The sequence below is a fragment of the Myotis lucifugus genome, unplaced genomic scaffold, assembly GCF_000147115.1.
Source record: "Myotis lucifugus unplaced genomic scaffold, Myoluc2.0 scaffold_166, whole genome shotgun sequence".
NCBI lineage: Eukaryota > Metazoa > Chordata > Mammalia > Chiroptera > Vespertilionidae > Myotis > Myotis lucifugus.
Window position 1 is genome coordinate 1578739 of NW_005871214.1, and position 15422 is coordinate 1594160.

The following is a 15422-nucleotide window of genomic DNA, read 5'->3' on the forward strand; positions in this document are numbered from 1 at the left end:
AGACAACTAAATACAGCAAGCTGTCTGACTAAGCGAAGGGCCTTCATTTGGGTGTGACTGACAAGGAGTGAGAGGCAGAGTTGGGTGGGATGAGATTGGGAGTGCAGTGGTATTCCATGTTTGTTGCCTGGGAAGGACTCAGGTGGGATGAGCGCGTTAGCGATGGGGTGAAGGGTAAGTGTCTGATTGAGACACATCTGAGAGCTGCATCCACACTGGCAGTTGTTATGCTGATGTTGTGTTCCTTTGGAGGGGTGGCCAAGGTGGGGGCGAAGATGAGCGGCCCTGAACCACCCTTATGGCATTTTTAAAAAATACATTTTTATTGATTTCAGAGAGGAAGGGAGAGGGAGAGAGAGAAACATCCATGATGAGAGAGAATCATTGATCGGCTGCTTCCTGCACGCCCCCCACTACGGATTGAGCCTGCAACCCAGGCATGTGCCCTGATGGGTGGGGAATCTTGAACCCTGACCTCCTGGTTCATAGGCCAACGCTCAACCACTGAGCCACACCAGCTGGGCCCCTATGACATTTTTGCTAACCAGCCTGTTCAGTTCTTTCGTGGCTGTTACTGGCAGTCATGTGAATTCCAATAACCAGAAATACCTGATTACTGGAATGGGGTCAGTAGGTAAGTGGCTATTCTGGAAGTCTGTACTGGCCTGGAATTGCTAAGGCAGCAGGCATAGAAATGATGAGGGCATTCCAAGGGAAATGTCATCCATTTCTGGTCCCCCACACTCCCCCTTCCCCCACACTCCCCAAACATTCTCCTATCTCAAGTTTGAAAAGCCAGACCCTGGTCTAAACTCCAGATCTGGGGGAAGGAAATACTGTCTTCCAACACTGCTCATCTCATCTTTCTCAGGCTCCGCCCCCAGCCCTATAGGCAGGTTCTCAGATAATGGGGTGGGGGTGGGTGGGAGAGGTGATGCACAGCAAGGAGGTCATACGCTTTAGAACTGTGAAAATCCGGGTTTCTTTCCCTCCAGTCTCATTTCTCACCTCCTGTCTGGCGCCACCTAGAACAGTGGATACAACTCACAGCCCGCGTGCTACATGGAACTCTAAGTAAGCAGGAAGTGGAAACAAGCCAGCTGAGATATAATATTTAACGAAAAGTAATGGTCCATCCTCTTACAGACCTAAGATAATGTCACAAGGTAGAGAAATAAAAACATGTTTATCACCTAGCCAAATGTTTTTGCTCTGTGGCAACCCTTGTTTATTTAAACCCTTTGTCTTACTTAAAACGTCTGCTACAGAGGCAGTTAAAATCTGGCAGCAATTTCTCTGACATTTCTTGTGCAGAGGAGATAAATACCCCAAATCCCCAGCCTTTTGCAAAGAAGGCCCACTCACCAATGGGTGGTGGCAATGGGGATGAGTGAAGTGAGATAGGGGCCGTTATCAGAAATATAATGTCATTGCCCGGCCAGTGTGGCTCAGTGGTTGAGGATGAGCCCATGAACCAGGAGGTCATGGTTCGATTCTGGGTCAGGGCACATGCCCAGGTTTCGAACTTCAGCCCCAGTAGTGGGTTTGCAGGAGGCAGCTGATCGATGATTCTCTCTCATCATTGATATTTCTAACTTTCCCTCTCCCTTCTTCTCTCTGAAATCAATTAAAATATATTTAAAAGAAATAAAATGTCATTAAGCATATCCTCAGGTGAGGCTTCTAGAAAGGGTGCAACAAATAATAGTGGCTGTTGTGCGGTGACTGTGACGATGAAGATGTTTTCAGTCAAAAAGAAAAAGATAATAAATGTGAATGATTTCAGTTATAGCCAAAGATGCAGATGTGCACAGAAAGGATGTCTAGATAGTGACAGAAGTCAGCTCTCAGTTATGGGATGTGGAATGACACTTTTTCCTTCTTTATTCTTTTCAGTATCTCTAAAGATTTCTATGTTAAGTGTGAATTACTTTTTATAATTAGAAACAAACCAAAGCCACATGGACTTCCTCCATGGTTTTCTAATTTTCATCTAAAGGATGAAAACTGGGACATTGAAGGGGTAGTTCGAGGAGGTCTTCGAGAGCAGTTACTGGGCAGGGGCCGTCGGAAAGCAGATACAGACTGAGGGGCCTTCACTCCCTTGCTGCCCACTATCGGGGCCACTATTGACCACCTTCTCCCTCAGCGGTCTTTCTGATGCCTTAAGTCACTATGATCCCTGCCCCCTCCATTCGCGCACAACGCCAGGCTTGTTGGAACGACAAGCAGAGAGAGACCGAACTGGCTCTGGTTTGTTCCCAGCCTCCGCTGGGAGCCAGGGTCTGAGCTCTGGTCTGCAGGCTTACTGGAGGCTTTCAGAGATCCTTTATGCTTCCTTTGAGGTTCTCAACAAGAAGGGACATTTTCTAAGCACTCACTCTGCCAGGCCCCGGGTGGGAACCAAGGGTTGTAAAAGGAATGAGATCCCACACCTCTCAGGAAGCTCACAGACATGTAGACAGAGCACACACCACAGGGTGCTAAGTACAGGGGGGCATAGGGTGTCACCTGGACACAGAAGGGACAGCTGAGCAGCCAGGGGTGGGACTTAGGGAAGGCTGCTAAGAGGAGCCAAGTCTCCAGCTTGAAGGATGAGGAAGCACAAGTTAGGCTGGAGCTCGGATGGAGGGGGCAGGGATCACGGTGAATGAACAGGTAAAGTAGTGTCAGGTGTGGGTCAGGATGTCGTGACTGCAAAGGGAGAGGTCCCCCAGGGCTGAGGCTGCGGGCCTGGGGCATCCCTGTACCACATACGGCTCCTTTCGTAATCAAGTGTTGGTAGAAAAAGCAAAAGGCTGGTTAGGCTGCTTCCAGTCACCCCCTCCCCAGGTCTCCACAGCTGAGAACTGCAGGACTCAGTCCTATGAACACACCGTCACTCAACTATTGGTCTCTACCATAATTACAGGCCCGGTGTCTGAGCTAAAACAGGTGACAGCTATGGGGTTTGGCTTGGAAAGGACTCCAGTAGGTGTTAGAATCCACCTCCCTGCCACATGAAATAAAACAGCATCAACTACAAAAACAAGTCACTCCGGCCCTAGCCGGTTTGGCTCAGTGGATAGAGTGTTGGCCTGTGGATTGAAGGGTCCCAGGTTCGATTCCGGTCAAGGGCACATGCCCGGGTTTTGGGCTCAATACCCAGTAGGGAGCATGCAGGAGGCAGCCGATCAATGATTCTCATCATGGATGTTTCTATCTCTCCCTCCTTCTCTCTTCCTCTCTGAAATAAAGATATATTTTTCAAAATCTAAAAAAAAAAAAAAAAGTCACTCCAGCTGCGTGTTCCTCCTCCACATGAGCTCCAGGGGCCTGAAGGAAACCTTTCCCAGGTGGCACCAGCCCCTTAGGAGGCAGAGGCCTGTGTGTTAAGTCCCGAGAGGAGGGTAACCCCCGCCTCCAGCTCCACTCCCTCCCTGTGCTGTTCAGGAGCTGGTCTCACTGAGTACCTGACCCACACTAGGTCGTGCTCCACAAACCCAACTGTGAAGCAACTGCAGGAAGCCTTCTGGGCTCCCTCGGGGAGGGAGGCAGGGCAGTGTGGGTTAAGACTGTCATGACTCACTTCTGGGGCAGGGAAGAACTCCCAAATCCTACACTGGGCAGCCATAGCAAAGGTGGCTGCTTCTGCATTGAATCTGTGCAGATAGCCAAGCCTATGTAGACAGCCATCCCAGTGTTTCCAAAGTCCCTTTCCCAGAATCTGGGCCTGGACATCTGCTCAGTTTCCCTGAGGCCTCCGGCTGCTCTAAAGTCAATTTGGCCCTCCCCTGCCTGGTAGAAACCTAAGGTTCCGGAGACTGGCTTCACCTTAGTTCTAAAGCCAGGTGGCCCCACCCTTGGTCTGTCCCTGATTCAACCAACCACGAAAGCAAGTCATTAAGACAGGTGAAGAACACTTGGGGGAAAAAAAGCAACTCAGACATCCCTTGGTCCCTCGCCCTGCTGGTGTGAGTTACAGGAAGCTAAGGAGCTGGTGCCCAGTTAATAATGGAACTCCTGTCATCGCCTGCCTGGCTCCATTAACCTTCTGCAGCCTGGGCCGTCTGCCCCGGCTGTTATCAGGGCAGGACTGTTCATTTGCCAGGCCAAAGGGGATAAAAATATCCCCTGAACTGATAGTGGCTGTCAGGATAAGCGGTGTGCACTCCTAAAGCCAGAAGAATGGCTGCTTAAGAGGTCAAACTGATGGGCACCGGCATGAAGAAAAGTTCGAGACTAACTGGCTGGGTGGATGAAAGTGATGTGTTAAGATGGTACCTGCGACAGGGTGACACTGCCTCAGGAGGGTGACCAGCGGGTGAGCAGGAGCCAGAGAGGAGCTCCCCTCGGGTCACTGTGGTAGACACCTCTGGAGGTGACTGTTCAGCTCACTGATGCCTGCAAGCGGCTAATTGGACCAAGCTGGGCTTTCCCACAGTCCCTTTCCCGGAAAGTTGGAACAGAGATGTTTTAGTTTAGGCAGGAAATGAGGAAACATGAATTGGAGCTGAGGCTGCCTTTGTGGTGTGAGCATGTGAGATGTCTGCGTATGTATATCAGAGTGGTGAAATCCTGATGAATGAAGGAACAGATGGACGAGAAGAACAAAGGAGAAACACAGAGTGAGGCAGAGACAAGCAACCAGGGAGCAGGAGTGAGCCGAGAAAGATAACCTGGGTTCCCTATGTCTTCGCATTTCAGATCCCTGGAGAGACCCGGCCAATTTCTGCCCTTGTGTTCCAGGAGACCTCCCCTTTATCCTTCAGTCGTTATTATCAGCTCTCCCTTCATTGCAGTGAAGTTGCTTTCTGTTACTTGCTACCAGGAGAATTTTAACTGCAACACACACCAATTATTAAGGGGCAGGAGGTTTCCTTATTTATAAATTGGAGGTAATAACATATCACGGAGATGGTGAGAGGATTAAACCAGAAGCAAAGCGCCTCGCACAGCACGGGGCCCAGAAGAGAATCTCAGCAAACAGAAGCCATTGTCATTTCTACATCACACACAGGGACTAAAACTACCTCCAGGAGACCTTGTGCCCAGCGCCCGAGTCCTGGTGTTAGAAGAGGCAGCTCAGCCCAGTGGCGAGGGCTGCGCTCCGGAGCCAGGATGCCTGAGATGTGAAAGCAGCTCCCGCTGAGCTGTAGTTATTTTCTCTCTCTCTCAAAACTCTCATCTGCAAAATGGGGATAATAAGATGATGGACAGGTGTATGAGGATGAAATGACTTAAGCTAAGAGTCTCAAACAGTGCCTGGCATACAGAGAGTGCTCCATAAATGCTAGCAATGATTATTACCACCTTCTTCTTCATCATTTCCACCTCCACTGTCCCTTCAGCTGCCACAGCCACTTGCTCCTGGGGCTCTGGGCCCTTGGGAGGGCTGCAGCCCACACAGCAGTGAGCTGCCCACGACCTTGAGGCTGGGATGGTGCCTCGCTCAGGGAGCTCCCTGATGGGCAAGTAAAGAGGAATAACATGACAGCAAGAACAGCAGCTGCAGCACCCCTGCCAACTCAGTGTGAGATAGGAATCTACAGGGTTCAAAATACCAGGGGGACGCCTAGGCCAGTGGCTGGGGCGGAGGGGCATTTCCTTGTAACACTTGGTCATGACCTTGACCTAGTGAGGAGGACTTTCCTTCTGGGAAGTGAGAGCTAAGCAAAGGGTTACAAAACTAGATTTGATAATGAAAATACGTTAACCAAGTTTCAGTTCCAGAAAGTTTTCTAATTTCCTGAGATCAGATTGTAATTCATATTCTCTATTTCAGGAGTTCATACGCATACTCATTATCATTATTGCAAAGCTTGTGCTGCCCCACAAGCACTTCATAGTGAGACTCTTTGTAGTAGCTATTCTCCTCCTCTCTAAAGTTGGTTCACTTTTATCAACAGAATGAGAAAGACTTTACTGTTTAGAGAAAGAATCCATAGTCCCTACAATCGACAAATATAACTCTCCTTTAAAGATGTATTACAGTGAAGATGCAGCTTATCTTTTGGAAATAATTCAAAGACTAGAAACAGCAGTAAAAGTTAATGACTAATTATTGCTTTAAAGCAACGTCAACCTGGGAGCCACATCTAGACTCATCTACCCGCGTACTAATAATTGTTTTGGAATTCTTTGTAAATGAACTAACTCTGTATCAAAAGCTGTGAAGTGCCATTGACCGCTGTGGACAAGGAGGACATCTCAGCAATGGCACTGTGCTGCATTTCTTATAAGTGCCCTTGCATTGTGATTGCTCTCCGAGGAAGTCAGCTACAGGGTGAATAGGGAGTTCAAATAAACAGGAAACCGTTGCTGACGTCAAAGAGGTCAGGGTGGAAAAGCACCCTTGTGAGGAAATCGCATTGCACCATACCTGAACCAGAGACAACTGGAATTTAACCACCTTAAGAACGATTACAAAGCCTTCAAGGCAGAAACAATGAGAGAGAATCTAATGCCTACCTTTTATTTTTTGACTTATTTTGCACAGCCCAGAAGACAGCAGAAGCTAATTCAATCACCAGCAACCCCTCCATCAGCCCCTGGGCATGATCCATCCTGCCTTAGCTCAGAGACCTCGTCTCTGGGGAGGAGCAATATGTCTCCAGTAGAAGGAGCCCTTAGGGACTTGCATTGCAAACCTGGAGGAACACATGGCTCTCTTTTCAGAGACCAAGTATTGTCCTCATAAACTGGATGCATTGTGGCCATGTCTTTTTTTTAATATATATATATATTTATTGATTTCAGAGAGGAAGGGAGAGGGAGAGAGAGATAGAAACATCAATGATGATAGACAGCTATTGATTGGCTGCCTCCTGCATATCCCCTAGTGCAGCCGTGGGCAAACTACGGCCCTCGGACCGGATCCGGCCCGTTTGAAATGAATAAAACTAAAAAAAAAAAAGACCGTACCCTTTTATGTAATGATGTTTACTTTGAATTTATATTAGTTCACACAAACACTCCATCCATGCTTTTGTTCCGGCCCTCCGGTCCAGTTTAAGAACCCATTGTGGCCCTCGAGTCAAAAAGTTTGCCCACCCCTGCCCTAGTGGGTGTCAAGCCTACAACTGGGGCATGTGTCCTGACTGGGATTCGAACCATAACTTCCTGGTTCATGGGTTGACACTCAACCACTGAGCCATGCCGGCTAGATGGTGGCCATGAAACTCAACAAAGCTTCTTGGCATATACACCAGACTAGGGAAACTATGAGGTGATCTAACTTGCAGTTCAATGCGCTGTGAAGCATCTGGGGCAGGATGTTCTTAATGCATAAATAAGCAGCAAACATATAATCAGGGACACGGCAAAGTCTTCCCTTCCTGGCAGAGGCCCTCTGATGTACCTGGTCCACACACACCTCGCCCAGTATCTCTGTGCTGGCCACACTGGCTTGTGCACTTGATCTTGTTTTCCATGGAGGACCTGAGACCTTCGCAGGCAGAGCCCAGATGCCACCGAGCATAATGCCTGCACCCTGGTGAGGGTTCGTAAACCCTTTTGGAACTAACATGGCAGGAGGTGATTTTTGTTTCCTGATACAATTTAAATCAGAATGGTATGAAAGCCTGGAACGAACTGCATGGATTTCTTCCATCCACATGTTTTATGAGACTAAAGTGCAAATAGCTGAAGTGCCTTGCCCATAGTTGAAATAGTTTGTGGAAGAATTCAAGAAGCGAAGCGGGGAGATCCCTCTGGCCTGGCACAACCCGGTCTGGCCTGCCCAGGCTCAGCAGCCGTGGGGTGGCGGCTCCTGATGTAAATTATATGACAGAATATTTGGGTAACATCTTCCTGAAAGATCTTCAAGGATTACAGAAGATAAAAACACTAATGCAGTTGAGAAGGTGGTAAGGTTTAGGGGGAGGGGGAAAAATCCTGCTTTCCTGATTTGCAACTTGGCTGGATGCTAAGATGTCTGTGGACATGAATAGCCAGGGGTCTGACAGTAATGAAGAGGACTGTGACCCAAATTGCAAAGAAGAGGAAGAGGGCGAGGACCCTGGGGACATAGAGGGCTATTGTGGTAGTAGCCAGCAATGTGGAGCAGCAGGGGCCGATGCCTTTGATCCTGAGGGAGTACTAGTTCATCTGCTTGACCTACAAGGGGTCTGAGGATGCTCTCAATGAGCACATGACCAGCTTGGCTGTCCTAAAGGTGTCTCATTCAGTTGCTAAATTTCTATTGGTTATTTCTACTTGCAAGTTGCAGAGATAATGGACAGATACAAGTCTAATTTGGCTCAGCTGCTCGTTGAGGCTCAAGTTCAACCCGATCCATCGAAACATGTCCCCACAGCCCATCCCCTCACCACTGTGCAATGTGTATGCAGTTTGTGTGGAGGGAAAACCTACTCTTGCTGGTCTGCTAGCATCAGTTTTGCTGCAGCTGCTGGGAGCAGCACTGCTCAGTACTTGTCAAAGATGGGGGTGGGGGTGGGAGTCTCTTGCATGGCTCAGGACTGGCCACTTTGAACACCAGAGGACTCTTTGTTTCCATTATTGCCCAATGAAGAGCTAAGAGACAAATACAGGTGCTACCTCTTCAGGGACTATGTGGACAGTCATTGCCAGCTCCAGCTGTGCCCTGGTGCAGACTGCCCCAAGCTCATCCAGGTGTCAGAGCCCAGAGCTCGCCAAGTCCAGTGCGATCAGCGCAACGAGGTCTTCTGTTTCAAGTGTCATCAGATGTATCCCACCCCCACAGACTGTGCCACAATCTGGAAATGGCTCCGGAAGTGTGCCGATGACTCTGAAACAGCCAACTACATTAGTGCTCACACTAAAGACGGTCCCAAGTGCAACATCTGCATTGAGAAGAACAGAGGCTGCAATCACGTGCAATGCTCCAAGTGTCCATACAGCTTCTGCTGGATGTGTCTAGGAGACTGGAAGACCCATGGCAGCGAGGACTCTGAGTGCAGTAGGTATAAGGAGAACCCCAACATCGTCAACCAGAGCCAGCAGGCCCAGCCAGGGAGGCCCTCAAGAAATACTTGTTCTACTTTGAAAGGTGGGAAAACCACACCAAGAGCTTGTAGCTGGAAGCACAGACATACCAGGGGATTCATGAGGGTCATGAATGATCTGGGGACGTAGATTGGTGGGCAGTACCTACAGATCCCTGCCAAGCTCTTGGCCAGGTGTTGATACAGCCTGCAATACACATACCCATGTGCATACTATATGGAGTCTGGGCCCAGGAAGAAGCTGTTTGAATAGCAGCAGGCTCAACTGGAGGCTGAGATTGAAAACCTGTCATGGAAAATGGAGTGCGTAGACAGCTATGACAGAGGGGACTTGGAAAACCAGACGCACACAGCCGAGCAGCGGAGGAGGGCCACGACACCTAGGCTGGACACGGACATGCTAGAGCAAGCAAGATGTGGCTGTGAGATCTCCCCGCTACTGCATTGCATGCTGGGGGCTCTGCCTTTCATGACCCCAGGTAGCAGCCAGGGCCCCACTCCTGAGAAACACTGGCCACATACCTTCGTCAATTTGTTTTGTTTTCATCTTTTTGCTTTTATTTTCTATTACGTTAGAGGCCCTGTTGAATTGGCCTCTTCAGGATTTTTAATTACCCCTGGATGGGAGGGAGGGAACATTTTTACAACTTAGGTAACTTTCAAAGGTTGCAAAATTGTACAAACAAAAGGCAAAGCAATCATAGAATTACACAGAACCCTTTAAAAACATAAATTGGCATTGGAGTGTTTAGAAGAAAAGAAGCGGGTCTGCTTGATGCCACTTTGGGCCCCTTTATGAAATTTTGGATTTTCTCTTTTACGGTTCAAATGTAATTGTAAAGTAAATACATGAAAAATTGAGGAAAAATACTAAATACAATGGCCCATAACCTTGGCACTCAGAGACAGAAGCCCAAATGCAAGAAGAAACAAAAATATTTATGGCTTTTAGCATCCAGAGAACTGGAGATTTCAGGGCAAAATGATTTTAACTAAAATTTATTTTCCCCTTACATCCTATTTATACTCAACACACGATAGCATGTTTAAAGAAAGAGAAAATAAACAAATATATCCTTCCTTTTTTACTTATACTACCTATTTCCTGATGTACTTAGTCATCAAAACCATGATTTTTTTAAACAGTTACATACTATTCTCAATGCCATTTCTATGCAGTCCTACAATTAGCTGCACTTCTAATCAAGCAATGGAAATGAGGGGACATGGTATTAATAGTCTCGTTAATAAATATAATTTAAAGATAATTCAGTCTGGAACAATAAGCATCTCAGAGTAGATTACTGCTAACTGAACATGGTATTTTATTCTGAATTACATTCCCAAATCTAAACTCTGAGTTTAGATTCACAGTCAAGATAGCTTAGGTGATTATTTACTTTTTTTTAAAAAAAGGTTTACTTACTTAAAAGTATGCACTATAGGATTCCTTTAAACCATTATTTCACATAGAGCAATTCTCTTTATAAAGATTTTGGTCTAAGCACCAAATGGCAGCAGGTTTGTTGACGATATTTATGGATTTAGTTTGTATGAGGCTATAGAATAAAGAGTAGAAATGGCATTTACTTAGGTCATTTTTACATAACAGAGGTTCCTAACTTTGCAACCTCTCAAAGCAGCCAAGATTTCATCTCTTTCTCCGATATGTGGATTACTGAGATCTTTCTGCCTCAAGAGAAGAGACCCTGCATTTGTCTGATTAAACATTTGCCCAGTTAGACAAGTAGTGAATTGGCCAAGAATATCCCGCATCTGCCTCACGACGATGCCTGGGAATCCGGGGGCCGAGAGCCTGTTCCTTCCTCCGCCCCACGGTGCACAGGGCTCCCTGAAGTCTGTTAGAAGGTGCGTTCCGCGTGCTATTTTGAGCTTGGTTCTTCCAGTGAGGCCTCAACATGCTCTCCTTGGATCCTCTCTCTGGCTGGGGAATGAGATGTGTTCAAGCAAATGACTCCCCACAACCTCTTCCCAAAGCCTTTCTGCAATATGGGTGAAACACTGATCTCCACTGTCCACTGAGGAAGGAAGATGCAGACCCTGCTACAGCACGAGGGGGACCAGAGTCGAGGCAAGTCTAATCGGACGAGGGGCCAAGTGATCAGAAATGGATGAAACGTTTGCCCAGAAGAGAGGGCATTGTGTTAACTTCATAGAGAAGCTGCAGTTGGCTCCATGGAGTTCAGATGGGCCCTTTAAAGCACAAGGATGAGAGCACAGACTAAGGCGGAAACCTCACCCACATCCAGTGGGAATTTGAGTCTTTTGTGAACTGACTTCATCTGGCCACTTCGTTCCTCCTCCTGTGAAATCACTTCCTTCTGATTCTTCGTGCGGACTCCTTTCCACCTTTCTCCACTCTTACTTAGAATTCTCTTTCCAGCTCTCCTCTCTTCTCCATCTATTAACACCTACTGAACTATTTTAAATTGTAGCTTCTACCAAGAGGACACTGATGACAACAAAATCTAATCTCCCATCTGAACCCCGTTTCTGAGCAAGAAACATCTTATCCCTGGATTTCTTTCGAAGTGAATTCATCATATTCTCTTCTCCCAACTGGCTGGAACTCTGGCCTCTCCTCTCAATTTCACCTCCTTAGTGTTTCCTTGACTTCACTCCCTCCCATGACCACTGCCTTGGAGCAAGCAGGTCCAACAGCTGACTGGTTCAAGATCCTTCCTAGTCCTCTTCCCCCAGCTCCTCCTCCTGCAGACAGCCACCAGAGAGCACCCCAACTCCCCCTCCTGCAGACAGCCACCAGGGAGCACCCCAACTCCCCCTCCTGCAGACAGCCACCAGGGAGCACCCCAACTCCCCCTCCTGCAGACAGCCACCAGGGAGCACCCCAACTCCCCCTCCTGCAGACAGCCACCAGGGAGCACCCCAACTCCCCCTCCTGCAGACAGCCACCAGGGAGCACCCCAACTCCCCCTCCTGCAGACAGCCACCAGGGAGCACCCCCAACAACCCCTCCTGCAGACAGCCACCAGGGAGCACCCCAACTCCCCCTCCTGCAGACAGCCACCAGGGAGCACCCCAACTCCCCCTCCTGCAGACAGCCACCAGGGAGCACCTCCTCAAATGTAAATCTCATGTTGCTCCCTGACCTGCCAGATCCTTTCACCTCCACAATTGAGGGCAAGCTTCTTAGCAATGGATGTCAGACCCAATTATGGCTTTGCTTCTTATTCACTACCCCTTGTTCCTCCCCTACATTCCTGCTGCATCAAGTCTTTTGGGGTTTCCTAGGCACATCATACATTTTAATAATTCTCTGCCTCTGCACTGAATTACCTGTCTGGGAGCCCTGTCCCTCCCGCCCACTCTATAATTGCAGGGCTCCTATTCATCCTCCAAACCCAGCTCAGACAGCCCTTCCTCTGGAGCCCTTCCATCCTCCCCAAGGACCACGTTATGACTCTTCTCTCCATCACAGTGCTGTTGGTATCTGTGTTTAGCATGATCCTTGGCTGAAAGTAACTGGAGGACGGGTCCATGTTTTGTTCTTCTATATGTCTTCAATCCCTGGCACATATGTAAACACTTACTGAGTTGGTTTAAAAAGGCAAGATAGATACAATATTACCATTCAATATAGAATCAGCCAGTGTGTCTAGTGGCAGGGGTCCTCAAACTACGGCCCGCGGGCCACATGCGGCCCGCCGAAAACATTTATCCGGCCCGCCAGGTGGTTTTGCCGCCGCTGTGTGCATAGGAATTTGTTCATAGTTTTTTTTTAAACTATAGTCCGGCCCTCCAACGGTCTGAGGGACAGTGAACTGGCCCCCTGTTTAAAAAGTCTGAGGACCCCTGGGTTAGGGTTTACTTTCCATATTTAGGAGACCACTCAGTTTTGAAAAGAGCATCGAAGGTATCTGTATCTTTAAGATGATATGACATTTCCATGCGAGGGAAACAAAGAAAGAAAATAGCCATTTGTTTTCCTCAAAGCACGTTTGTATTGCGACCAACACATTTGTCTACACTGGTTGAAAAATGATTCTTCAAGCTTTGCTTATCACAGATAGGCATCCCTGTGAATTCAGGGTGGAGGTGACGATTTTCATAAAATACCACCGATTCTACGCCTTGACGGTAAAGTGGAAGTAGAAACATTCAATGCCAAAACAAGGGAAGCTGTGGTATTTCAAGTGCTGGCTTTTAAACACAACCGATTTTAAATATATGCTCACAGAGCTAATCTTTTGCTCCCTACTCGCCCCCAGGCTCTGCTCATTCTGCCTTATCACAGCAGGCTTCCCCGTCCAGAACCCCTGGCACCTGAGAACCCTCCCTCATAGTCCACGGACCCTGTGCACTTCCCCCGTCTCCTCCCAGCCCAGGGCCCCAGTCCCCACAAGTGCCACAGTGCAGCCACCGATAGCTGGGCCCCTAACAGGAACTTGGCCTGTCCACAAACTCAGGGGAAAAAGATAATGCTTATATTTATATGGAAGATCTGACACTCTTTGCTTTGGCCCCTAATAAGTAAAGTGATCATCTAGCCACTTGACTTCTCATATGTAGGACAGGCCACTGACATTCACACATGGCAGTGATTTTCAACCGGGCGACATTTGCAGCATCTGGAGACATTTTTGGTTGTCACAACAAGGGAGGTGCTACCGGCATGTAGTGAACAGCGGCCCGAGATGCTTCTAACTCTACGATGCACAGGGCAGGCCCCCTGACAAGGGGTTATCCCACCCCAAATGTGAGCAGGGGGCAAATGACATCGCGTTATGCAAATGAGTGATTTTTAAAATTGTATCTTTTTGCTGGAAAATTCACTAGCCATTTGATTATTAAAACTATTAGTGGACAACAGTGTGGTGACTGTGGGTGGGGAAAGGGAAGTGGAGGGAGGTGGAAGAGGGCATAGAGGGGATAAACGGTGATGGAAAAAATAAAGTGAGCCATTAGACCTGTCGGTGAGGTGGGGAGAGTCCTGAGCCAGGAGGAAGGGACTCCCTCCTTCAGGTCGGTCCTGGAGCCCGAGTGCAGAGGACAAACCAGGCTAATGGACAGGCACTCCCACTCCCACAGGCTTCAGAGGAGAACCTTCACTGGCTCTAGGTCAACTCCCCCTTATCTGGTCAGTTGTGTCTCATTCAACTGAACTGCCTTTCACCACTGGCTCAGAAGGTATGGCCAGGTGTGGACACCGGCTAGTTCCATGGCTCAAGGAGACCATGGCTTAGAGCTCCCAGGAGTGAGAGGCGCTGAAGAAGAACAGGGAAGCAGACGTGTCCACGCACACAGAGAAACAGGTGCTGGGGAGGGGAGGGGTTTGCTGGAAGAGCTCTCCTCTCTTGTTTTGGTTGGGAATTACACGTGACATCATTTGAATGTTTAAAATATCATATACCACACGCCATAAGAATGGAATTAAGAGGCTCTGGGAAGAGTTCCAAGACTCCCTTTGTAACACCTAAGTGATAAATCATTACAGGCCATCCTAGAAAAATAGGTAGGGATGAGCTGTAAATACAGCCTGCTCTTTTGCTCTACAAACAGACTAAAGGTTGGACAACTCCCACAGAAAGGAAACAGAAACTCCCTGGGTGGCCCTGAAGGGAAGACAGGGCTGCCAAAGCCCTCCAGCCAAGCGGGGAGGGTCTGCAAGGTGTTCGCTGACAGCAGAGGCTGGAAGAACAGTCCGCCCTGGGACAAGGGCTCATGTGGGGTGTGCAGCATCCCTGCAGCCTCGTGCAGGGGCTGTTGGTAAAGGGACCAGTCACCCCAGAGGGACAAGGAAGACTCCCCAGAGAGTAACAGTGAGCAACGGAAGCAGACTGGGTGGCTCTTCCCATTACTTCTGCTCCGGGCCCCCAGCCCGAAGTGCCAGGGAACCCATCACCCCGCAGCGGCAGTGCCGGCTGCCTGTGGGCCTCCTTGCGATGATAATCCCCATCAGGTTCCAAATTCACTGTACCCGTGAAAGAAAAGTGTGCTGCATTTGCACATGGACTTCCAGACAAGTCCCTTCTAAGCAGATGGCTGCTCTGAGCCTGCCCTCTCCAGCCATCCAGATACATGTGAACAGCCGGCCAGGCCCACGGAGGCCCCGGGCACAGCTCCCCAGGGCAGGGTCCACGCTGCGCCTTATTCCCTGCAGCATGAAGGCACTCAGAGCAGGTTTGCTGACTGAAAGCATACCTTCGGGCCTCACCTGGCAGGGGGCCGTTCTCTCTTCTAACAGGTGGGCTGGGTTTAGGCAGCCAGACAGGGCCGATTCTGCCAGGAGGGCTCCTGGCAAGCTCTGGGCCTAGAAGGGGTGGACACAGCTGGGCTTCTACCAGGGATGAAGTAATTGTGGAAAACGCATGTATCTCAAAGCTAGAATAGATTATGGTCTGCGGTTTCCACCAGAGCAGTCAGCTTTTTACACTGCACGATTCTGTTTTCTGGGTGGGGGGTGGGGGTGGGAGG

General features: G+C 48.7%; 1 protein-coding gene and 1 pseudogene across 2 annotated transcripts in view; one reads left to right on the top strand and one right to left on the bottom strand.

Annotated features, from left to right (window-relative positions):
* PRKCH (protein kinase C eta) overlaps window positions 1–15422 on the bottom strand; it is a 218856-nt gene that overhangs the window by 61228 nt on the left and 142206 nt on the right. The gene's annotated exons all lie outside the window — the stretch shown is intronic.
* Window positions 7503–11102, top strand: LOC111827448 (annotated as a pseudogene).